Source organism: Ochotona princeps, chromosome 10 (genome assembly GCF_030435755.1).
Source record: "Ochotona princeps isolate mOchPri1 chromosome 10, mOchPri1.hap1, whole genome shotgun sequence".
Lineage (NCBI taxonomy): Eukaryota > Metazoa > Chordata > Mammalia > Lagomorpha > Ochotonidae > Ochotona > Ochotona princeps.
Window position 1 is genome coordinate 15,040,603 of NC_080841.1, and position 25,902 is coordinate 15,066,504.

Sequence of the window (25,902 nt, forward strand, 5' to 3'; positions counted from 1 at the left end):
TTTCTCTTTGTTGTCTGCTGATCGTATCCATAGCAGGCAAACATCTTGGAAACTCTGGAGTTGTCTGATGGGGGTTAACATCCTGTATGAGTGCTCAACAAATCATCCTAAAATCCAGCAACTTAAGACAGTGGACACATGGCTTCGGAAGGCCAGGGACACAGGTGTGGCTGAGCAGAGCAGTTGTGGCTCAGACTTGTAACCGGGGTCTTTTCACAAAAGTCTCAGCCAAGGTTGCAGTCCCCAAAGACTCCACTGTGGCTTGGGGACCTGATTTTAAGCTCAGCCATGGGCAGAAGGCCTGCTCCTTCCATGAAGACCAAGGACTGCTTGATGTGGCAGAGTGAATGACCCAGCAACCCCTCTACATTGTGCAGCCAGACGTGCCACACACTGCAACTTTTGCCTTATTCTTTTCATTACAGCACAGTCTTGGGGCAGGTATTTAAAGTTGTGATGAAGACATTTCTAGAGATGCTTCCCTCCCCAGATTGGAGGATCTGGGTTCAAGTCCCTGCTTCACTTTGGATTCCAACTCATGCTCATTATAGGAGGCAGCAGTTGGTGTCTTAGGTGATGGGGCTCTGGCCACCCACGTGGGAGACCAAGATGGATTTCCTGGCTCCTGGCTTCAACCTGCCCTGCCCTGGCTGTTGTGGATTTTTGAGGAGTGAACCAACAGATGGAAGATCTCTGTTTTTTTTTGTTTGTTTGTTTGTTTGTTTTTTAAAGATTTATTTTATTTTTATTACAAAGTCAGATATACTGAGAGGAGGAGAGATAGAGAGAGGAAGTGGAGCTGCCGGGATTAGAACCAGCGGCCATATGGGATCAAGGCGAGGACCTTAGCCACTAGGCCACGCTGCCGAGCCCAAGATCTCTGTTTTTTAAAGACAGAGCAAAAAGCAACTAAAACCACAAACTGTCTTGATTCATTAGAATGGAGTCAATGATTCCAGTTCACACTCAGTGGAAAGGATTACACAGGGTCAAGGGCACAGGCATCAAGAGCCTGGGCTCATTGGGGGCCCTCTCAGGTATATTATAGATACCCTCCTAGACTGGGTACAGAGTTAATAATTAGGAAGCTTAAGGACATTGAGATAAAAAATGGCTACTTCAGGTCTGCGTTATGGTGTAGCCAAGGCATCAGCATCCCACATGGGTACCTGTTTGAGTCCCAGTTGTTCCACTTTCCATCTAGATCTAATGCACCTGGAAAAAAAGTAGAAGATGGGTCAAGTAGTGTTTGGGCACCTGCACACATGTGAGAGACCCAGCAAAAGCTTCTGGCTCCTGGCTTTGATCAGCACAATCCCAGCCATTGCAGCTAATATGCGCCCTGGGTGGAACCATGTATGGTGTTCAGGGCAGCCTTTATTCACAGAGGGGCAGAACTGATGGATGCTACCCGCCAGCCGCTAAAGCAGTTGCTGAGAACGTGGCTGGGGAGGGTGGAAATGAACATGGCAGGGGTTGACCTGAGCTCTAAACCAGTAGGTATAAATGTGAAAAGTAGTGTTGGTAGTAGCGGCTGCAGAGAGTGGCTGGTGGGAGGACTCCGCTACTGAAGGTGTGTCTTTGGCCACATATATTTTTCAGCTCACATGGGCAGATGGCCAGGAATGATGGGATCAAGAAAGGAGCAAGCACTGAGACACAAAGTCAGCGCTTCAGGGCTCCAGACGCTGGCCTTTGGCTTTAAGACAGACACCTGCAGGAGACTGCCTTAACATCTGGCAAGTGCCCAGGAGGATGTGCTGCCAGGGCTCCAGGCTTGGCTCTCCAAATGAGACACACCTAGGGGAGAAGGGGCTCAGCTGCTGTAGCAAAGGCAGGGCTGCCCACCATGCTTCTTGCAAGGTTACGGGTTATCTGTCTCTTGTGCTACTGGCTAAGTTTATGAGCACTGGAGGTCTTCCCCGGCACTCTCTGGCTTCAAGGACACAGACTCAGCACCCTGGTTTCTTTCTTCTTTAGCTTCTTTTCTTCTACTTGAGATGCAGAGAGAGAAAGAGAAAGCACTCCCACCCACAGATTCATTCCTCAGACACCTGCAACAGCGAGGGCTGGGGGAGGCTGAAGGCAGCAGACAGCAGGGCAGGAACCGACCATTTGAGTCATTACCTCTTGCCACCCAGGGTACATATTAGTGGGAATCTGAGGTTAGAAGAACTGGGTGGCTGGCATTGTGGGGTGGCTTAAGCCTCTGCCTGCGCCACTGGTGTCCTGTACAACTACTGCTTCAAGCCTCAGGTGGGGGTGAAGCTGGCACTGTGGTATAGTGGATGAAGCCACCATCTGTGGTACTAGCATCCCACATGGTTGCCAGTTCAGTCCCACGGCTCCTCTTCCGATCCAGCTCCCTGCTAATAGGCCTGGAAAAGCAGTGAAATATGGCCCAAGTGTTTGAACCCCGGGACTCATGTGGGAGACCCAGACAGAGTTCCTGGTTCCTGGTTTCAGTCTGGCCCAGTCCCGGTTGGTACCGCCATTCGGCAGATGATTAAGCAGAAGGAAAATCTCTCTCAACTCTGCCTTTTAAAAAAAAGAAATAAACCTTTAAAAAATGAAATGGGGGATTCTTCTTTTTTTTTTTTTTTTTTTTAAGATTTATTTATTTTTGGGCCTGGTGCCGTGGCCTAGCAGCTAAAGTCCTCTCCTTGAACGCACCAGGATCCCATATGGGCACCGGTTCTAATCCCAGCAGCTCTACTTCCCATCCAGCTCCCTGCTTGTGGCCTGGGAAAGCAGTCGAGGACGGCCCAATGCTTTGGGACCCTGCATCCGTGTGGGAGACCTGGAGGAGGTTCCTGGCTCCTGGCTTCAGACTAGCGCAACACCGACTGTTGAGGTCATTTGGGGAGCGAATCATTGGAAGGAAGATCTTCCTCTCTGTCTCTTCTCCTCTCTGTATATCTGACTTTGTAATAAAAATAAATAAATCTTTTTTTTTTTAAGATCTTCCTTCTGATGATTCGCTCCCCAAATGACCTCAACAGTTGGTGTTGCGCTAGTCTGAAGCCAGGAGCCAGGAACCTCCTCCAGGTCTCCCACACGGATGCAGGGTCCCAAGGCTTTGGGCCGTCCTCGACTGCTTTCCCAGGCCACAAGCAGAGAGCTGGATGGGAAGTAGAGCTGCCGGGATTAGAACCGGCACCCACATGGGATCTCAGCATGTTCAAGGCAAGGACTTTAGCCACTTGGCTACCGCACTGGGCCCAGGGGATTCTTTTTAAAGTGAAATTTCCTGCTACCACACTCATCCTGATGGGCAGGATGGTCACTGGCTTGGTCTAGGGTGTCTCAATGGGACTGTGAGACTTCCAAGTATGAACCCGCAGTGTTCCTGTGGACACACAGGCTGCCTAAGTTCTCTGCTGTCACATGGGAGGGCTGGCCTCTCTGGGCTGCCAGCAGTAGGGCCAGTAGGAGCAGACAGGGCATCCAGGTCCCTCAGGCAGGGGCCAGGCTCAGCCAGGAATCTCTTCCTTAAGGGCCTGCATTTCCAGCCTCCACTTGTAATAACAGAATTGAAAACAGTAAATAAATAAATAAATAAAAATTTAAAAAAATATCTGGAAGATAATACAACAGTCAATGAAAAGATAAATTGAGAAGAAATAAAATGATGGTTTTAAAAAAAAGACAATAAAAAACTAAAAAAGGAGGGGGCAGCAGGCAACCAAGTGATAATAGAGCTAAAAATAAACCAAATAAGCTAAAAAGAAATTAAAAGATAGAACAAAGACATGATAAGGCAAAGGTTAGAAATAAGAGAGAGAGCATGGAAGAGATAATACAATAACAATAAATCTACAAGATAACATGAGATAAAAGAAAATTGTATAAAATAGCTAGAAGACAGACAAAACTGAGATTAAAAATGACTGAGATAAGTAACATCGTTAAAACCAGAAAAATAAGAGACTAAGGGGATTAAAACAATAAAATGTGTTAAACCGATATAAGAAGAAATAAAAAATTTAGAACCCTGGGCTGTGAGGGGAAGCAGTAAGAGATCAATTTTATTTCAAGTTGCAATAACATTGCAGTGTGAGTACAGCATCACCCCCCAACACACGGCCGTGTTCTTTGAGTCAGGTGTTCCAGAAGACCAGCACACCTCCCAGCTCCTAAGCACGTGCATGATTTGCCAGGGACCCCCTAGCAAGGTACCACAGAGCAGGTGGTACTTTTTCTTCTTCCTTTTTTTTTTTTAACCAGAGCAGGTGCTTAGTGCAATGATTATGTCACCACTTGGGATGTCCGGGATGTCTGTGCCTCATCCCTAAGTGCCTGGTTCGAGTCCTGGCTCCTCTACTCCTGAACCTGTTTCTTGCTAATGCTTGCTCTGTGAGGCAGCAGATGGGGCTCAAGTACTTGGGTTCTTGCCCCCACACGGGAGATTCAGATGGAGCTTGGGGCTCCTGGCTCAGCCCAGGTTGTTCCAAGCATCCGGGACATGAACCAGTCAGCTGAAGATCTTTCTCTATGTCTCTCCGTTTTCCTGTATGTTTCTCTAACTTTTGGAATACAATGAAAACAAAGCCTTGATTTTTCTCACAGTTCTTTGGGCTGCCATGTTCACGACCAAGGTGAAACCCTGCTCTAGGCCCCTTCCCTAGGCTGGCGGAGGCTGTCACCCACACAACGCTCCACGCTGTGGTCTCTGTGGCCACATTTCCTCACCTTACAAGGATGAAGCAGGCCACACTGACCTCTATAAAGACCCCTGCAACCTGAAGTTGTTTAGTTAGGAGGTTAGGGTGCGGGGCACACAGTTCAGGCAGCTGGCGGGACCTTTGACCTCTGGCCTCTGATGCCGCAGGTTCTGCCCCTCTCCTTCACTTTAGTGTGGAATGAATCTTCTTCCTCTCACGTGGATCCAAGGGCGAGAAGGTCGGGCCCTACCAGGAGGCTCTGAAACCCTAACCCATTTTCCCCTTCAGCGCTTGAGTTGCTGGGAGCAAGACGGGGGCCGGCAGCAGGTAGGGAACCCCACCCTCACTCCCACCCCCCTAGGAGCTGTGGATAGAGGCGCCCGATGCAAGATCCTTCTGAGGCCCCCAAACTAACAAGATTCCCAGCAGGTCCGGGGGCTTAGGTGCCCCTTCTCCTAACTGGGTAGGCCCTCAGTTCGAGCCAGCATACAATGGTTTTCTTTTCTTTTTTATTGGCAAGGAAGATATTACAGAGAGGAGGAGAGACAGAGAGGAAGATATTCTGTCCGTTAATTCACTCCCCAAGTGATCACAATAGTCGGAGCTGAGCTGATCCAAAGCCAAGAGCCAGGTGCCTCTTCTGGGTCTCCCAAGCAGGTCCCAAGGCTTTCGGCCATCCTCAATTGCTTTACTAGGCACAAGCAGGGAGCTGGATGGGAAGCGGGACCTCTGGGACACGAATTGTCGCCAATATGGGATCCTGGTGGGTGCAAGGTGAGGACTTCAGCGGCTAGGATACCGTGCCAGGCCTTCCTTTCTTTGAAAGATTTATTTATTTACTTGAAAGGCAGTTACAGAGAGAGCTTTCATCCACTGATTGACTCCCCAAATGGCTGCAATGGCTGGGCCTACTGGTCCAAAGCCAGGAGCCAGGATTTCCTCCAGTTCCTTGAAAATGTGGGTGCAGGGACCCAAGGACTTGAGTCATCCTCACTGCTTCCCAGGCACATTAGCAGACAGCTGTACTAGAAGTGGAGCAGCCAGGACTTGAACTGGTGCCCACATGGGACGCAGACGTCGCACGTGGCTTCTTAATTTGCTGTACATTGGGCCTTCTCCCTCATAGTGCCTTCTGCATGTCCTCACATGGCAGAGCGACAGACAACTCCTGCGGCCCCTGCCCTCCCATCCCAATCGCTTCCTGAAGCCTCCGCCTCTTAACTACCCCCCCCCTTGGGGGATGCCAGCACACACACTTTGGGTTCACAGGAACATCAGATGAGAGCACGCAGATGTGTGTGCAGTGGAGACGGGCCTGCAAACCCTGTTCCTCTCACTCTGGAAGGCAGGGCAAGCTCAAGGTCATTTAGCTGAGGATGCAGAAGTCCAAAAAGGAAGCACTGACCCTACCGTGCGCCCCGTCCTCACCCCCACCCTACTGCCCCAGGTACACACACACACACACACACACACTGAACAGTCAAGCAGAGCCTGGGCCCACAGCTGCCCCCTCCAGGGCTAGCATTGTCGGGGTGTAGCCAGTGCACTGTACCCAGGAAGGCACTGCCCCTGACGGACAGCTCTGCTTTCATCATCCCGATGTTCTTGGTGGCACTGGAACTATGGGCTCCCCATTGCGTGTTGTGCTGGGGCGGGGATGTCGCCCAGGCAGCCCTGCCTCCAGGGCCAGCGGGGACATCAGCTCCACGGAGCTTTTTCTGACTCCCCTGCTCGTTGGGGCAGGTATGTGGGAGTTGGAGCATGGATCTGGGTATAGACAGGCTCTAAGGAAAAGGAGAAAAGGACAGACCCCAAGGCCTCCTCTCTGGCTGTGCTTGGAGTCAGCCCCTCAGCCTCAGGAAGTCTCAGCCCAGCCCTGCGGGAGCCCCCAGAGGGGAGGGAGGACAGGGGTGAGAGACAGGTGAACACAGCAAACCCCAGAGGCCTCTGATCTTCCTCCTCCTCCTCTGTCCGCCAACCCGCCCCGCCGTTGCCATGGAAACCAGAACAAAGCTGCCCTTTCCCCTTTTTTTCTGGATTGTTCATTGTCTTTACTGCATGGTGCCTTTGTTCACTATTGTCAGTCCCTCCCAGGATGGGGATCTAGATCTCCTCCAGACAGGAAGAAGGGTTTAAAAAAAAACAACTTCCGTGGTGGGGGTGGGGCATGATAAGCCAGGCTGAGGGTTGGTGGGAAGCTGCGCTGACCCAGGGGGACAGGTTCTGCAAGCATCAGGACTTGCTACTTTTTTTTTTAAAGGCATGTGCTGTATTTTCATTCTCACTTGAAAGAGATATTCCATCTGTTGGTTCACTCCCCAAAAGTCCACAATAGCTAGGACTGGACCAGGAGCCAGGGGTGGCAAGGACCAAGGTGCTTGAGCCATCACCCGCTGTCTCCCTCCCAGGGTGCATATGAGCAGGAAGCTGGATGAGAAGCAGGGCAGGCATGCGGGCACTCCCAACAGGGGGTGCAGGTGTTCCAAGCAGCAACCAAGCTGCTATGCCAAATACACACCCTGTGCTGCCCAGTTCCTGGGCCAAAGCCTTTTTCTCTGTACCTCGTCCTCCTCCCAGCTGGGTCCGAGAGTCCTGCTGTGAACCCCAGCATCTGGGACTACTGATGAGTAAAGAGTGTGCTGGAGGTTAGAATGACTACTCCAGCTCGCCCTTGGTCACCAAGACTGGAGTGGGGCAGTCAGAAAAGGACTGAAGGCCCCAGCATGAGAACAGCCCAGGCACAGGTGTGTATTGGAAGGGGGGTACTGTGGGTTGGGTCACCTGTCCTTGTGCCCCCACACCTGTCCAGCAGAGTGCAGGAGGCTGTCCCAAGAAAGCAAGGTGTTTGTGCTTCTGGGGTTTGGACTGCAGTTTGGGGTGTTGTGCACACTTGGGGGCTGGTTTTCAAGGCTCATGTTAGGGTCTCACACTCACACACCCACCCCATCTCCTCACTGGGAGGGACACAGTGTGGTACAGCAGCCAAAGCGTGCTTGTGAGGCCCAGAGAACCTGGGCTCAGGTCGCACCGTGCTGTGGGCTCACGTGGAAAGGCGCCCACCTTCACGAGGCTGCTGGCAGGGAGCTCTTGCTGTAATGTGCGGGCTTGGACACGACAGCCCTGCTCTCTGCCTTACTCTGTGCTGCTGCATGGGGCAGCGTGGGGGTTGGGGGGAGATGGTTCTAGAAGTCTGATTCCTTCCAAATCCAGGATTCGCAGATTCTAAGAGGCCAGCAAGCGTCCTTGTGATTCAACCTGCTCCCCTGTCGATTAGCTTCCCTACCTGAGGGGGACTCCAGAAACACCCACCTGGGGTCAGTCTAGGGGCAGCACCTGCCTCTGAAAAGTGGCCCAGGTGGGAGACACTTGGCTGGGGGAGCCTGTGAGCTGAGCACCTCCAGCTGCCATGTCTGGGAAAGCACCTGCTCTGTCAGGAGGACACAGGGCGCCACCCCACGAGGTCCACCAGGTGGGGCCTACCCTGACCTGACCTGACCCTTTCTGGACTGCATAGAGAAGGTGCAGGTGCAGGTGGTTACGGGGTGGGTGGGGCGCAGGCAGAGCCCTGAGGCCATCTGCCAAGGTGTCCTCCAGTGTCCCCAGTGCTGTTCAGTTTACTTTCTCTCTCCTCCCCTGCTCCTGGGCCAGGAACAGTCATTCCCACCATTCTGTGGAGGCAATCCTTTTACAACCTTCCCTTCCCTCCCTCTCCCCAGTATTTGCATTTTACACCTTGCCTTCACCTTGGAGGGGAAAGGGAAAATGGATCCCAGCACACCCAGCACGCCAGCCCTGCCACCCCCAACCAGGGCCTGACACTGGTCTGGGTTACTCTTCAGGGTTCCTGGGCATCTACTAGGGCAAGGAGATAAAGAACAGGGTAGAGGAACCTGGCCTCACTAAGCCTCCTGTGCGAAGGGGAGCAGGAAAAGACTCAGCAAACAGAATGGGCATTTGGCATAGGTTAAAATGCTGAGTGGGACAGAGTGCTTGGGTCTGAGTCCTGGCTCTGCTTCCAATAACCCAGCTTCCTGCTCAGGTGCGCCCTGGGAGCCAGCACATGACGGCTCACGGACTTGGGTCTTACTGCCCCTGTGGGAAACCTGGAGGAGACCTCGGCTCACTGCTTCTGTCGGAAAGTAAATCAGCAGATGGAAGATTTCTCTCTACCTTTCAAATAAAATAAATTTACTTTTTAAAAAGTTTATTATGTATTTGAAAGGCAGAACAACAGAGAAGGAGCTAGAGATTGTCTATCCACAGGTTCATTCCTCCCCTCAAATGGCCACAGTGTCCAGGGCTGGGCCATGCAGAAGTCAGGACATCTGAGTCGTCCCTGCTGAGAGCGGGTCCTAAGTAACTGGACTGTCATTTGCTGTCTTCCCAGTGCGTTATCACGATGCTAGATCAGGAAGCAAGAAGCCGAGACTCACACTGGCACTTGCATATGGGATGCTGGTGCCAAAGGTGGCGGCTTAACCTGTTGCCCCATAAAGCCTGCCCCCCAAATAAATTTTAAAAAAAATTTAAATTGAAATGGAGGATACAGTTGTGACAGTGGATCAGACCACTGAGACACCAGCATCCCTTAGGAGGGTCATTTTGAGATCTCAGCCATTCTGGTTCCTGCCCAGTTCCCTTCTAACATATATGGGAAAGCAGTAGAAGAGGACCCCTATACCCATGGGAGACCACATGGAGTTTCAGGTTCCTGGCTGTACCCTGGCCAGTGCTCTCCATTGTGAGCATTTGCAGGGAAATAAACCAGAGAATGGGAGGTCTCTCTCCCTCTAACTCTGCCTTTGAAACAAATAAATTTTAGGCCTGGCGCGATGGCTCAGTGGCTAAATGCTCACCTTCGCACACACCGGGATCCCATTTGGGCACCGGTTTGTGATCCAGCTCTTTCACTTCCAATCCAGCTCCCTGCTAGTGGTCTGGGAAAGCAATGGAGGATTACCTAAAGTCTTGGGACTCTACACCTATGTGAGAGACCTGGAAGAGGCTCAGGGCTCCTGGCTTCAGATCAGCTCAGCTCTAGCTGTTGCCATTACTTGGGAAGTAAACCAGCGGATGGAAGACCTTTCTCTCTGTTTCTCCTTCTCTCTGTAAATCTGCCTCTCCAATAAAAATAAATAAATATTTTTAAAGACCTTTAAAAAAAGAAAGAAATGTTGAAAGAGACAAAGAACCAATCCTATAATGTGCTACAAAGGAAGCAAATGGCAGGTGGAGGGGCGGGGTTTAAGAAATAAGGTGGGAGGAGGTGGAGAATAGAGAAAGTGATGTATCCGAAAGAAACCCTTTCCAAGATCTTTTTCTTGAATATAGAGATTAAAGGATGGGAAGGAGCTGGTTTTGGGAGAAACAGATGTGGGGACGCACTTTCCAGATGAAAAGATATTTATTTATAAGGTTTCAAGTCTAGTTTATTGCTGTCCCTTCAATATGAAAATTGATGGGACTGGGCAACATCTGTGCCATAAAGACTTAGGATTGCTGGACACAGCGAGGGGAGAGTCTTGGAAAATAAACAGTTGATAAGCTCATGGTTTGCCTAGTTAAACAAACTATTGTCCCGGGAAGGGGGCCATTTAAGCAGGCTATTGTTCAGATAAATTGATTTTCAAGAAGTTCCCAGGCAAATAATGAAGTTATTTATTGGTTTACAGTCTTATCTTCCTGGGCAAGAGGAAGGAATATTAGAGTCGTATGAATGTAACAGGCTTGGTTGCATGGTGTGGCTGCCCTAGTCTCGGCTCTTGGAGGAGGCAGCTGCTGCAACACAGTCCAGCAATGAGAGCAGCCATTGCTGGTGTGGGGACGCTGGGGACAGAGAATTGTATGGATCCAAATATATTTTTGGAATTGGATCAATGACAGTCACAAAACCGATCAGACAGGGAGCCAGGAGGAACCAAGGCTTGCCTGTGAGGCTTCTAGCTGGAGCCATGGTTAGCTGGGGTATCGTCTACTGACATAGGGAAAAGTGGGTACAGGTCATAGCCAGGCTTGCTGGGAAGCGGTCCAGGGTGCAGGGTGGGAGCCTGTTGGGGTCTGTGAGGACCTTAAGTGGAAATGCCGAATGCAAACAATCGTTAGAAGAATCATCAGCATAGAGCACCTAAAGCTGCAGGCACAGTAGAGGGACGCAGGGTTGGGGCAGAGTTACCTGTGAGGTCAGAGGGCACAGGAAACTGACAGGTGCTCCTGGGAAATGGGGTCGTGGTGTAGAAAGGTCTAGAATCTGCAGGCAGGAAGCTTCCTCCCTCTACCTACCACCCATGATCTTAAGCTTCATCTTCTCCCATCTCAGCTGGACAGATGACATCAGCTCACCACACTGGGGTAAGGTACAAATAGGTATGACTCAGGCCAATGGCACCTGACACACAGCAGGCAGACACCTGGCATCTTCATTCCGTGGCAGTGGCTGGGGAGGAGTGAGGAAGATGCTGGAGCAGCAGTGGAGAGAGGGGAAATCCTTCTCACTCCCCTGCTCTTCTGTCTCCTTCTGCTGTGGCCTGAAGGCTCCCCCTTGCTGACCAGGAACATGGCCCACGCCGCCAGGCCGTCCAGGAGGAGGTAAGGCATGGTGACCCCTAGTGACTCTTGTCCGTTTTCTGAAACACCTTTAGCCAGGTACCCAAACACCAGACCTTCCAGTGTGAATATAAACTGCCCCCACTACCTCTTCATCTGTTACTCTCCCGTCCCTAGTGTAGTCCAGCCTGCACCATTTCCTTTATTATTTTTAAGTGGGAGAAAGGTTGCAGAGACAATGGTGCAGCCTCACCACGGTAACACAGCAGGTGGAGAGTGGTGAGCCAAGAGCTGGGGCTGTGGAGACCACAGTGGAAATCTGACATAAGAACCCAGACCTGGAACTTGCTGGAGGTTGTGGCACAAGTGGCTGTAAGCAAAAAGTTGTGTACCAACAGCAATAAGTAAAATCACATTGTAGACCTGTGGCTGACACAGCTTAGAAACCTACCCCAAGGAGAAGACTCTGCTAACCAGAAGTACAATGACCAAGAGCAAAAGAAGAGACAAAGGCACAATGAATATTGCCGAAAACTCTCCTGCAAGGGAGCAAAACCCTATGCCAATCTCAGAGTTAACTGAGGAAGACATCGAGAAAATGGGGCACACAGAATCCATAAGACTCATTTTAAAGATTCTGATCAACAGGCCTGGCGGCGTGGCCTAGCAGCTAAAGTCCTCGCCTTGAAAGCCCCAGGATCCCATATGGGCGCCGGTTCTAATCCTGGCTGTTCCACTTCCCATCCAGCTCCCTGCTTGTGGCCTGGGAAAGCAGTGGAGGATGGCCCAATGCTTTGGGATCCTGCACCCACGTGGGAGACCCAGAAGAGTTCCTGGTCCCGGCATCGGATCGGCGTGTACTGGCCCGTTGCGGCTCACTTGGGGAGTAAAACATCGGATGGAAGGTCTTCCTCTCTGTCTCTCCTCCTCTCTGTATATCCGGCTTTCCAGTAATAATAAAATCTTTAAAAAAAAAAAAAAGATTCTGATCAACAATGAGAAGCTCATGCAAGAGTTCAAAGAATTTAAGGAAGCAATAAAGCAAATCAAGGCTGGTATATCAGAAATTAAGAACACAGTAGAGCAAATTAAGAGTACAGTGGAGAGTCTCCAAAATAGAATGAAGCAAGCAGAAGAAAGAATCTCAGAATTGGAAGGTATTTCCTGTCACCAGGGGGAAGTAAACAAAAAGCTGGAAGCAGAGCTGGATCAGGCCAAAAAAAGTATTCAAGAATTGAAAGACACTATTAAGAGGCCAAATCTAAGAGTTATGGGAGTCCCAGAAGGTGCAGAAAGAGAAGCTGAGTTTGCAAATGTATTTAATGAAATAATAAAGGAAAATTTCCCTAATCTAGAGGAAGAATTGGGAAACAAGTTCCAGGAGGGGCACAGAACTCCCAACAGGCTTGACCAAAAGCGATCTTCACCACGACATATGATCATCAAGCTCTCTTCAATTGAACATAAGGAAAAGATCTTTAAATGTGCACGTGAAAAAAATCAATTGACATATAAAGGAAAGCCAATTAAGCTCACAGGAGATCTCTCACAGGAAACTCTACAGGCAAGAAGAGAATGGAGTGACATATTCCAGATTCTAAAAGAAAAAAATTGTCGGCCTAGGATAACATATCCAGCAAAGCTTTCTTTTGTCTTTGAAAATGAAATAAAATTCTTCCACAGTCAAGAAAAGCCTTACAAATGATACTTCAAGATGTTCTCTTGACAGAGAAGAGGAATAGCACCTACCAAAACCAAAGGCAAACGGGAAGGACATCCCAGTAAAATGACAATAGAAGACTAAATCAATGAACAACCCATTCCTAAACTGACAGGACCAACGTAACACCCATGTATATTAAACTCTGAATGTAAATAGCTTAAGCTTAATCAAACATCATAGAGTAGTACACTTGATTAAAAGACAAAACCCATCTGCTTATTGTCTGGAGGAGACACACTTCAACAAAGATTAGTGGAAACTGTATCACATGGGTTTTGTTATTCTCTGTTAGTTTCATCTCTTCAAAACACTTCCTTCTGATTAAATCATTCAATGACTTGTATATCATACGGTAGCATCATTTTCTTCAAGAAGGTTCTTGATTTTCATTTCTTCATCAACACATTTAATAGCATGTTATTTAACATTTAATAGCATGTTATTTAACTTCTTGGTGTTGTAAATTTCTTTTTTCTTCCTGTTGTTGATTTTGTTTTGTGGCTCTTCATTTAAGGGGATGTATAGTAGCTGGGTAATGGAGACTGTCATATCTAGTAACATGTCATTTAACTTCAGGCATTGTAAATTTCTATTTGTTGATTTTGTATCATGACTTTTCATTTAAGCAGATGTACAGTAGTTGTGTAATGGAGACTGTCATATCTAGTAACATGTCATTTAACTTCATGGCATTGTAAATTTCCTCTTTTCTTTCTATTGTTGATTTTGAAACATGACTTTTCATTTAAGGGGATGTACAGTAGCTGTGAAATGGAGATTAACATTCAGATGTGAGGATGTAGTGTGGTATGCATTTCTGCTTCCAGACAAAGATGGACTTACAATGAAACTGTTTACTATATCTTGACAATAGGATTCTGGACTCTCTGCCATTGTCCAGGCCCGCAATGATGGACATATGACTGAGTGTGAAAAACTATATGTTAGTAATGATATAGAGGAACTGGGGGGGAGGGAACTAGGGAGGGGATACGGGAATATGGAACTGTATTATAAAATAATAAGAATAATAATAAAATGTATATAAAAAAGAAAAATAATAAATAAAAAGTGACAGCTCTACAAAAAAAAAGAAAAACTACACACTCAAAAAAAAATTTTTTAAAAATTGTTTTTCTTTAAAAAATGTATTTGAAAGGCAGAGTTACAGAGAAGGGGTAGAGACAGGTCTTCTCAGTGCTTACACCAACCTCTGCTGCTTCTGCAGGTGCATCAGCACGGAGTGGGATGCCAAATGCCAGCCCTAGGCTGCATGGTTTGTGTCCTGGTCCCCAGACCCCTCCTTGCTTTCGGTTGTTAGGCCAGTCTCCCAGGAGGCCTTGCTCAGAACCCCCTCAAAAGGAGCCGGTGCTGTGGCATAGCAAATTAAGTTGCAGCCTGTGCATCCCCCTTGGGCATCTGAGTCCCGGCTATTTCTCTGCCAATTCAGCTCTCTGTTAATACACCTAGGAAAGCAGCGGAAGCTGGCCCAAGTGCTAGCACACCCAAACCATGTGAGAGACCTGCAAGAAGCTCTGGTGGGCTCCTGGCTTCCTCCATTGTGACCATTTGGAGAGTGAACCAGCAGATGGAAGAGATCTCTTCCTCCCTCTCTCTAACTCTGTTTTTCAAATAAATAAAATAAATCCTTAAAATAATAAAAAATAAAAAGACACCTAACTCCTCTGTCATGATGCAGTCCCTTTAGGTGAGCACAAAAACCATGGAACAGCCAGACCAGGCCAGGTTATAGTACCTGCTGGCATAGTGTGTGGGTCAGGTCTGGGGTCAGGCCAGGCTGGCCAGTTCCTAACACTCACTGGCAGATGTGAGAACCAGGATTGGGTGCAGGTTAGGCCTGGTCGTGCTACACCACCAACCAGTTCACATTAGGACTGGGACTGGGGCCTGGCTGGGCTGGGCTAGGCTCCAGCACCCACCAGTAAGAGCTGGAATTGAGTGTAGACTAGGTGGGGCCAGGTTATAACACCTGCCAGCAAATGCTGCAATGAAGCAGGCCATGCCACATTGGACTGAAGTACCCATTAGTACATGTGAAACCCAGGGAAAGGGGTGCAACTATAGTAGGGGGGCAGTACAGGTTCCCCTGCTGGGCCACTGCTCCCCTTGGTGAGTATGAGAACAGGGACTGGGGGCAGACCAGGCTGGGCAGCGCTATAACACCTGTTGGCCTGCATGTGAACTGTGTTGGGGGAGAGCCAGGCTGGGCTAATCGGCTGTATCCACTAGTGCGTGCATGAGCCAGAGTAAGTGCAGGCTGCCTGGGCTTTGCCACAGCATCAGCTGGCAAGTACTGGAACTGGGGGCAAGTCTTGCTAAGCTATACTGCAGAACTACCTGGACAGTGCGGGATCTGGGAGTGGCCCCAGTGGGGAAACTGTGGGCACCTCTCTGATGGGTTTCAACTCCCACTGGTAAGCATGAGAACCATGGCTGAGGGAGGGCCTGGCTAGACAGGCAGTTGCACCCGCTGGCATGATGTGGGCTGGTTAGTGGGGTCGATTGGGTTGAACTAGGCTCCAATGCCCATTGATATGTATGAAAGCCGAACGGACTGGACTAGTCTGATGCACAGACTGGCAGGCACAGGAACCAGGGCTGGGGTTGGGCCTGGTGGGGGATAGTCGGGATCACTCTAACTGGTTGCAACTCCTGCTGGTGTATGTGAGAGCTGAATATGTAGTGGGCTAGGTAGATCTGGGCTACAGTAGTCACTGGATTGTGTAAGAGATGGGGCTGGAGACAAAACTGATCCAGTAATTGCAACTCCAGTGTGTATGTAGGTTGATATGGGTGACAGACAGAGCCGGATCCCATATTGACAAGCACACATAACAGTCAGGTCTGTTTGGGGATTCTCCCAACTGAACTGCTACACTCAGAATTCCAACCGTGAGGAGAACTGCAGGATTGGTGGACTAACCGTAGACTGCATGTGTCAGAACTGGGCCTCCTCAGTGGGAAAGACGGAGCAGTGGACGGCATGCCCAGAGGCACGTGGAGGATATGGCAGTCTATTGGGGCCTGCAGGGAACATCTAGTATCATAGTGGAGGAGAGATAGCAGAATGAATTGATCAACTACCATGTCCAAGCATTGACAGCAAGTGTCTGGGTGAATGGAGACTGAGGTGGACTGTCTCAGGCAATGGGCCTTAGAAGGATTTCCTTATCCAGTAAGATGGACAGCATTTCAGAACTATCGAAACCACTTGAGCAGAATCCTGAGAGCATGCTCCACATTGAGGATCCCGGGATGACAGCAGGTGGCTGTTCCCCATCCCCAGGTACTGAGGCAGTTGGGAGGCTGGGTGTGGCTTCTCCCTTCATCTGCCCATTTCCCCAAAATTAAGGAGAAAGAAAAAGAATATTTGGAAACAATGGTCTCACCCACTTTCCCCTGACCCTTGGTCCTTCCCACTCTGGTCAACTACGTAAACATCATCAAAAATAAAAATAAACTAAAAAAAAAAAAAACCCACTGTCCTTTCTCTTCAATTTACCAATCAATTAAAATGTGCTTAATTGGGGCCTGCAGGTGGCCATGTCCTGAACAGGCTCAGGGAGGGCACCAGCCACACCACTGTCCCCATGTGTGGAGTTCACGGTTATGGGATAGAGGGAGGCAAGTGGTAGCAAATGGGAACCACAGCACCTCGCACTGGGACTTCCAGAACACTTGACCCAGACATGGCCATTAAGGAAGACGCCCGGAGGATCGGAAACTCAGGCTGGAACCCAAAGCCTGTATTAGGCCAAAGGAGGCCTTGGGAGGCATCCTAACCACCACGCTGGCCACTCACACCAAGGAACGGGGACAGGTGCAGTTCCCGGCCGTTGTCCCCGGTCCTCCCAGACTCGGTTCAGGTAGGCTAATTTCCAACCTGGTGCCCCTGGTGGTGGTCCCCGCAACTCCCCGTGCCTGGTCTACAGGTGCACACACCTGGAGTTGTGTGTCCCCATTCCTCCCCACCAAGAAGAATGTAGGAAGAGCCCAGCTGATCCTGGCATCCTCAGCACCCATCCACACAGGCCTGGCATATGGTGGATGTTAAATATTACCATATGTTGCCAGCTAACTGCAAGAAAACAGGGCTGGGGAGAACACAGGACTTGCCCAGGAGACTGCACGTGGCGGACCTAGGGAGTGGCCTGGGCCTCTGCGACGGCAGGAAGCTGCACAACTGCAGGTGGAATAGTTTCCTAAAGGAGAATCAGATTCAGGGTTTTTGTAAACCTCAGATCCAGGTTGGTGCTGGGCTTTTTTCTTCCTTAAGATTTATTTGTTTAACTTGAAAGTAAAAAAGTTAAGAGATCTTTCCATCTGCTAGTTTACTCCTCAAACAGCCACAAGAACGGCTGGAGCTGAGCTGATTCGGAGCCAGGAGCTTCTTCCGGTTCTCCCATTTGGGTGCAGGGGCTCAAGGACTTGAGCCATCCTTGGCTGCTTTCCCAAGTAATAAGCAGGGAGCTGGATCGGGAAATGGAGCAGCAAGACTTGAACCGGATGCCGACATTGCAAGCAGAGGGTTAGGCTGATTTGTCACCCGCGCCGACCTAAGATCCCCTGCACCCGCCTTAGGGCCTGAGCTGCGACAGCAAGCAGGATCCACCTGCTCCCTTCTGCCTTCTCCACCCCAAACTTTACCGCCGACTGCTCCACTCGCGCACGCGCGCGTGCCCGCTCACCCGGCAACCCAGGCTCAGCCGGTCCCAGCGAGGCTTCCAGCTGCTGATGCCTGGCCGGACCCGGCGGCAGGCAGGAGGAGGAAACTCTCCGGCCCTCCCTCCTCTCGCGTCTCCCCACCCTCCCTCCTTCCCTCCTCCCCCTCCCCGCCCGCTCTCGGTCTCCCTCTTTCTCCTCCGAGGCTGTCGAGTGGCCTCGCAGCAGCGAGCAGCGAGCGCCCTGCTTCAGTCCCGGCTCGGAACTTAAGTGTGCGAGCGCGGCTCCAGGAGCCGGACGCGGGGTTGGCGAGCCTGGGGGTACTGCACCCCGAGTGCAGGGGCTAGCTCCGGAGGCCCGATCCGAGGCGCGGAGCCGCAGCCAGCCGAGCGGGCCGGGCGCAGCGTCCGGGCGGTCCCGGAGCGCGGCCGCGGAAGGCGGGGAGACGGCAGCGAGCCGGGGCAGAGGGCAGAGTGCAGAGAGCGGCCTGGCCCGGCGGAGGGCGCCGCCCGGCCGGAACACAGATCGCTGCCCGGGACGGCGGCCCCAGCGTGGGGTGCGCAGACCCGGGGTGGCTGCGGGGCGGGAGCGATTCCTTGCCGACGGCGGGGGCGTGCCCCCTCCCAGCCCGGCCCGCCCGCCGGCCGCGTCGCCGGGGTATGTGAGCGCCCAGCCCAGGCTGCCAGCCGCGAGGACCGCCCGCAGCGGGAGCAGGAGCCGCGAGCCCAGCGCCCGGCGGAGTAGTAAGTGCGCCCTAGCGCGCCGTCGCGCCCCTCTCCTCCCATACCCTCCCAAGTTTGACACTGACGCCCCCACGGACCCCGGCACGCGCCGGCTCTCTTCCCTCCGAGTTCTTTTCCTCGGCAAAGTTTTCCGAGCGGGGACAGACCCTCACCTGTCCCCGACAACGCCAGCGGACCCAGTTTCTGGTGGAGAGGGGTGGCGCCCCCAAAGCCGTGGGTGGCTTCACGGGCGCGCGCCACGCGAGCCCTGCTGGCGGCCCCCCTCCACGTCCGTCTCTTGCCTATCCTGCTGCCTTGGGTCTTTCTGGCCAGCCCGGATCCTGCGCGTCGGGGGCGACGTGGGCGCGCCCCGGTTTGGGGATCGGGTCGCATAGCTCTGGTCCTCGGGTGGGTGGGCGCTGGGGACTCGCCGTTCACCCCTCCCCAGGTTCCAGGTTTATTTTCCGGCGGAGCTGCTGGGCGCCGCCTCCTGTTTGTTTTCTGCCCGCGCCGCTCGGGTTCCACCCCCGCCCCCACAGTGGCTTCCTCTAGCCCCCCCACCTCCGGCCGGCCACAGTGAGGGCAAGCATTTCTCCCCATCCCCTGGAGGAGTAAATCGCATCCAGAGGCAGCGGACACAGAGGGGCCGCGCGGCGTTTGGCCGCTCGCCATTGTTGTCGCGCCCCGCACGTTCCGGACGTAAACACACACACACACACACCCGCGCACGCCGTGCACACGTGTGTGCCGCCCGCGTCCCGCAGGAGGAGCTGGGCTACCTCCGAGCTGCGCCTGGGGGAAGACTAACACCAGGCTGCGGGAGTCCCGGGAGGGGCCGTGAGCCGGCCGGGCGGGTAGTGGACATGCAAGTTCAGTCCCTGGACCTTTCCGGGAGGACTCGGGGCGCTCGCGCTACCATTCCGCCCCCGCGGCAGCTTTGAGCACTCGGCCGGCGCGCTTGGCAACCGCCTTCGTGACAGGAGCTTGGAGGAAGCCGTAGTTTTCCTGGGAAGTTTGCTTGGGTTTGGTGGGAATTTCCGGGCAAGGCTCTTTGGCGCGGAGCGCGCTGCCAGGGAAGTCGCGGCTGCTCAGGGTGGCTTTTGCAGAACCCCTGGCGCTCACCATGCTCCTTGTGAATTGCCAAGCCCGGGTGCTTGGACACAACATCTGCGAGGTCTCAGTCCCTCCCATGGGTGATGTGAGTGCGGGCCAGTGCCCAGACTTCTCCTCAAGGCTTACCTCCCCGCCCCATGGTAGGGGGTCCAGTGGGCAGGATATGAGCCTGCTGTAGAGTGACGCGTGAGGGGGGCTGTTTCTCAGAGCTGGAGCCGTAAAATGGGAAACCGCTTGCTGAGCCCAGTGAGAGCCAGGTACAGTGCAAGGAATCCGAGTTGCATTCCAGCTGCTGCTGCTGACTTTGTAACTCTGGGCTCCGTCCCTCCATTTCCCGGTCAGCGGGGTTAGTGAGCCCAGTACTGACCTTGCGGAGCTGTCCTGAAGTTGTAGTGTTCACGTGATGCCTTGCACACACAGGTGCACCTGTGGCTGAGCTCAGAGCGTTTGGGCATTGTGCCCCCTCGGGTAGGATAGGTGTCCATTCTGCTAGGGGAGGGGAGAAGTCACATCGCGCACTTCTTGTCTACTTCCTACTGCATAGTCTTTTCCTTCCTCTCGCCCTTGGATTTTGTGAAAGTGCTTCACTGTTGCCTTTCCTCATTGTCAAAAATCACTCTCAAGGCCCAGCTGCAAGTGGCTCGGGTGGAAGTCAGATCCCGGAAGGAAGTGTCCGGCTGGGTGGCTGCTGGCTGCAGATTGGGTGTGCATTTGCGTCTCTGGGGTGGTGGGGTTTCCACAGCCAGGTGTCTGGGCCTCCCCCTGGGGAAAGTAGCAGGTGGGACCGGCCGGGCTGTTCCTGGAGAAACACCTACCAGTCGCTCTCCCTGGGTGGTGTCTGCTGGTTGCGGCTGCTCTAGACTGGTTGTAGGATTTGGGGTAAGTGGGGAGCAAGGGTTGGGTTGTGTCCCAAGTGCCAGAAATTGATTGTGGACCCTGCAGATGCACCTGTAGGATGGGCTGCCCTGTCCCTGCCCAGCCCTGTGCTCCTTCAGCTGATCCTCTAACCCCCGCCCTGGGGCTGGGTTTTGGTGCTTGGAGTTTCTGCAAGGGGGCAACTTTGCCTGATGACCCGCATGTTCATCCCTGAGCAGCCCTCGTGTGCCCGGCCCTGTGCTATGTAGTGTGACTATGGATGGAGAGACAGACAGGTGGCACCCCAGTGGTCTAGCGGTTGTCTTTCTAATGGGGAGTAGAAGCCCAGGAAGTGAAGTAATCCTAGTGCTGTCCGCCCCTGCTTGGTGCTTAGAGACAACCCAGGGAGTGTGTGGCGCTGGGGGGGTTGGGAGGGGCCTGTGTTAGGGAGGGGACAGCATTGCAGGGGGGCTCTCTAGGTAGAGCCCCGAGGCCACAACACAGGCTGCTGGGGAGAAATCCCAGGCGGTCAGGCCCTGGTGTGGCCGCACCCACCCAGTAGGACTGGTTAGGGTTTTTAGTGCAGGGGATGGGAAGCCATTGGTCAGTGATGCGATGTGATAGATGGTTCTGCAAGATTACTTGGTGCGTAAGAGGCGGTGGCCTTAGGTGCCGTAGGGAAGGGCGGCGGTGACCTTGGGATGCGATGTGGACCCTTATATTTGTTCCCAGTGTAAAACCTCATGCGGGTATAAACTGGATGGAGGAACCAAAGCTTGTAATTAGCTCGGAATGGCTTCTGTCCTAGGAAATAATTTCTGAAAAGGAGAGAGGAGGCAGGATCTAAGGCCACTGTGTGATTCATTGAGAGAATCCCAAGTGTGCACATGCCCGTTGGTGACAGATACAGAAAGAAGGCCAGGAGGGTGCCTCGCAGTGGTCACAGGGGTTGACTCTGGATGCTGGGCACACGGACGACTTTTATTTCCTGCTTTATCTTCTGTTTATTTCCCCACACTTCTCTCATGACCACTTCTCTCATGAATTACTTTTATACGTGAAGAAAGAAGGCTGTAAAAAAATTAGAGAGAGAGAGAGAGAGAGATGGCTTTGGCTGCTGGGTGGATTGGCTTGCAGGGGAGCAAGACTGGCTCAGAATAGACCAGGGGCTGGCTAAAGAGGGTCGGGGAGCGGGGGGCTTCTTAGGAGGCTGTTTGGGAGCTGGAGTCCCACTGTCTCCCTGTTGCCTCCCTCAGGAGGACACTATAGCTGTGGTGGGCAGTGCCAGCGTTAGAAATGCACAAGGAGCAGGTTTCAGTGCTTTGGGCTGGGATGACCAGGAGATTCAGAGACAAGATAAGGAGTTGGCAGAGAGGTTCCTTAAAGCAGGTTCTCTGCGTGTCCATTTTCCCATCTGCACAATGGAATGGCAGGAAGCTCCCTCTGAAAAACTAGGGCTCTGTGGGATGGAGGCTGGACCTGTGACCTCCCCTCACCCCCATCCCCCAGGGAGCTAGGTGTTCTGACCTTGAGAGCCTGGCATGGGTGTAGGGGGGTCTGCAAAGTCCTTCTTTCCAGAGTGCTGCCTCGTACTGCATCTGTGTCCAGGAAGTAGGCAGTGGCTCCCAGGCAGCTGGGCTGGTGTGCCCCCGCCCCCAGCCACATTCAAGGGTGAAGCTGTGCATGTGAAAAGAGCTGTGTGCTGGGGAGGCCGGCCAGGCCCCCAACGAGTGGCGCTCTGAATGGGAGTTATTTTTGTGTACTGTGTTTGCTTAAGAGGGCCGGCTCCTGCCTGAACTCGCCGCGCCATTCTCACCCTCGGCTAGTCCCTTTCTGGAACCCGGATGTGTTAGCCCAGGAGGCTGTCACAGTGCCTGTCACCCGCTGGGGAAACGTCGCCCTCCCAGAGGATAGCTGCCCCGTCCCTGGCCACCTCCCTGGGATCTGGGTGGTGGGCCTTGCCACCCCACCCCCAACCAGGGATCCTAGTTTGAACTGCCCCTTCCTCACCTCGGTCAGGCAGGTGACTGGGAGAGCTGCTAAGGCCAGCCCCGCAGGCCACCGCCTGCCTTTCCCATTGAGGGGGTGGAGTGGCTGTGATCCTTTTTAGATGCAAATGCTTTGAGCACCTGGTCTGTGGTGGTGCCCTCCTCGGAGGGTCTGTTCAGTGCCAGGAAGCCAAGGAGACACGTGAGTCTGCCCTGTTCTGCATCCCCATCTTGCAGGAGCTGCCACCTGCACCCCTGTGCTCCCTGGAGGCAAGGACCCCAAGCCCTGAGCACCACCACCCCTCACTGCTGGGGAGAGCTGAGGGGTGAGGTCAGGGAGGCCTTGGCTGGTCACAGAGATGGGACAGTGGGGGAGAAGGGGAGAGGCTGGCGTGTCCCCAGCTTGCTCCCAGGGTCGTCGTGGGTGAACCGGGGGCTGGGATGTGCTGGGTAGTGGGGGAGGGCGTGAACTAGGACAGGAGCTGGAGCTACTCAGATGGGAGAGGGGAGGAAGGCAGGCAGGCGTTGGGATGGACTCCCCAGCTGCCACCCTTCCCCCAACTGAAATGGCCTTCCCTGCCCAGATCCTTGGGTCGCTGGGCAGCCATCAGATCTGGAATAGTCATGTGCCCCTGGAGGGAACAGTATCCACAGGCACGCCACTGCCCTCCCCCAGCCAGGGCCTTAGCATTTAAATGGCCTTGGCACAAAGCCCCACAAACTGCCCTGGAGTTGGGGGAGGGGTCCTGGTATGGCCCCCTACAGTTTCTCTTGTATTTTCTAGGGCCAGCCTGGGCCAGCAAGGAGCCTGAGGGAAGAGAGTGGGTGGCTGGGCAGGGGTACTTCTGGCTCCCTGTCCCTGCGGTTTTGGTCCTGTCGCCCCTGCCAGGCCTGCAGCTCCCTGGGGGATCCGCCCCAGAGGCCGTTGGACTCCTTCCTCCTCCTCTTCTTACCTCCCCCAGCTCGGGATGGAATGTGCGGACTGAGGACTGCCCTGGGTGAGAATGGCTCCCAGAGGGCCATGCTCTGGCACCCCCATCCCCGACAGAGGAACCCTGTGCTGCCTGAGTGGGGCACAGCCGGTGCCCTGGGCTCTGGATCTGCCAGGCACAGTACCAGAGGGCAGCTTCCCACCAGGTCCTGTCCTGGGCCAGGGCCCTGCAGACAGAGTAGCCACAGGCCCTTTTCTCTCTGAATCATAGTGTTATTTTGTAAATTGGGGCACCTATTTACTTCTTCATGCAACAGCCAGTGTTGCCTCCAATCACAGGAAAGGGGAAAAGCATTTAGAATAACCCAGAATCTGGCCGGCGATGTCAGGTTTGTTCCGCTGGAAGAGTAACTGGGGAGCTGTGAGCCCACCCTGGCTCCCTGGGATGTGGGGGCCTGTGCCTAGGGCTAGGTGGGAAGGAATCCGACTTTGGACTGGAATGAACCTTTGTCTGGACCCCCAGGTGGCCGGGGCAGCGCCCAGGGCTGGTGTGTGGGCTGCATGCTTTCAGGCAGACCCAAGCCCTGTTGCAGGAGCCTGAAGTCACCCAAGTGTGACTGGAGACTCTGGAGCCAGGGCTGCGCCCATAGGGCTTGGCATGGGTGAGGGCAGCAGCGGAGTGACAGGTGAGAGGAGGGGTTGCAGGAGCCAACCTGGCCCTGCTCTGCCGCGTTGGGACTGGGGGGATGGATTAAGAGCCACTGGAGGTTCCGGGAGCAGCTGGCCAGGTTCTCCAGGGTGTACACACACAGGTGGCAGCCCTGGGGAAGCAGATGGGGCCTGTGGGAACTTTGGGGAGACCTGGAAAACTTCAGGCCAAAGTCAGGAAGGCAAGAGTGGTTTGGGAGCCGAGCTCACCAGCAGTGCAGTGGGGAGGAGCCTCCTCTCCTGCCCAGCCTCCTTCCTCCAGTGCCCCAAGCAGGCTGGAGTTTCAGTTCCCGGCTACCTGGGTGGGGCGCCTGGGTTGGCCTTCCGCCCTCCCTTGTGTGTTCACTTTCTCTGCTGCTCATGGAGAGCTCAGCCACCCTCTTACCCTGGAGGAGGAGAGGAGTGGGCCCAGCACCCATGGTGGGTCCCCTAGCTGAGCTAAAACCTCTACCACCTAGGTACCCTAAGCCAAAACTTCTAGGGACCAGCACAAGAAATGAGGTTGGAGAAGAGGAAGGAGGGGGTCACACCTTGGCTTGGGGAGAGAGGTAGGCAAGGCAGTCCAGGACCTTTTCTGGTTGCTGAGGAGTGGACTCGACAGCTGTCGGCCAGAGAACGGTAATGAATGCTTAAGTGCAAGCGAAGGGTGCAGCGCGCAGACTGTGTGACTGCTCGGAATGGTCTCTTCTCTCCCACCATCTCTGCCTGTCGTCAGGCCCATATTCCCCACCATGGTGCCCCTCTCGTGGCTACTGCTATTACTTTCTTCTGGGCGCTGATGCAGGTGGAGCTTGGGGAACCGGAGATGAGGGCCTATGGGTGTGTTGGGTGCTTTGTAGGGAGAGTTTTTTTGGAGCCGCTGTGTCCTATTTAGTCACAGGTGATGTGGGTCTTGCTGCATTTGAGTCTGGCTGGGCTCTCACCTAGGGCAGACCCGGAAGCAGGCAAGGTTCTACCTCACCTGCCCCCTGCCCTCTGCCCAGGGCAGGACATGTCTACCTGTGCCTGGCCTCTGCTTTGTGGTGGCCACCATTTTCCTGCCCGTGTTCTTCAGGGGTCTCCCTGTTCTTCATGGTCCAGGAGATCCTCGTTGTTCCATTTGAACTCAGCTAGGTGTGTGGCGAGTTAACGGGTGGTCCCAGATGTGCGTTAGCCCTTTCCCAGCCACGGGCCTTGTTAGTCCAGGGATGGTTTAAAGATGAGCTTGTGCGGATGGAGAGAAGTCAGTTGGCTATTCGGTCATCTGCTCTGTAGCTCCCTGGCGCAGTGCTGGGCAGCGAGGCCAGGAGGCCACACTACAGGTATGTGTGGAAGTCGGATGCCTGGAGCTGGTACTTGAGGAAACATACAGGAAGGACACCCAAGCCAGGCTTGGGCAGAAGGGGAAGACTCCCTATAAGAGGACAGACATAGTGGCTTGAGGATGGTGAGGACATCTGTTGGGAAAAGAATGCGGTAAGGGCAGACCCTACCCCTGCCCCCGCCCCCAGCTCCCACATCTTCTCGTGGGGCACCCTCACCCCTGATCCAGGGCACATCATGGTTGCTTGGGAAGAGTGACTGGTGAGTGTTAGAAGACAGGTATGGGTCTCCACAGGATGTGGGGAACACACAGGTGTGCTGCCGCAGGTGCAGTGCGCAGAAGCTGGGGTGGTCTGTGTGGCCCGAGCCATGTGGGCTTGACACCCCGAGCCCCTGGCAGCAGCTTCCAGGGGTGCCGGTGGCCAAAGCCCCTTGTGAGTGACTCAGGCTGGTGGCATTAGCTGGTGCAGCCTCCCCCACCCCAGCCCTCCCGAAGACCGACAACTGTGTCAACAGCAGGCTGATTGTGCTTGGCCTGTGGCCTCTGGGGCTGCCAGCATCGGGCAGGTGCTGGCAGGGGCTGCGGGAGCCCCACGCTGGGTGCAGGCCGGGCCTGGCTGCCAGGGCTGTGCAGAAACAAGGCCGCACACAGGCCGGGCCTGGGTGGGAG

The 25,902-nt window shown here is 53.5% G+C and overlaps 1 protein-coding gene across 8 annotated transcripts in view; it reads left to right on the forward strand.

Annotated features, from left to right (window-relative positions):
• Positions 1-17,822: 17,822 nt before the first annotated feature.
• Positions 17,823-25,902, forward strand: part of SOX13 (SRY-box transcription factor 13) — a 37,400-nt gene continuing 29,320 nt past the window's right edge. For all 8 annotated transcript variants that reach the window (XM_058669052.1, XM_004578735.2, XM_058669053.1 and 5 more), the window contains exon 1: positions 17,823-18,356. The gene's annotated coding sequence lies outside the window, so the exon portion shown is untranslated. The remainder of the gene's footprint in view (positions 18,357-25,902) is intronic.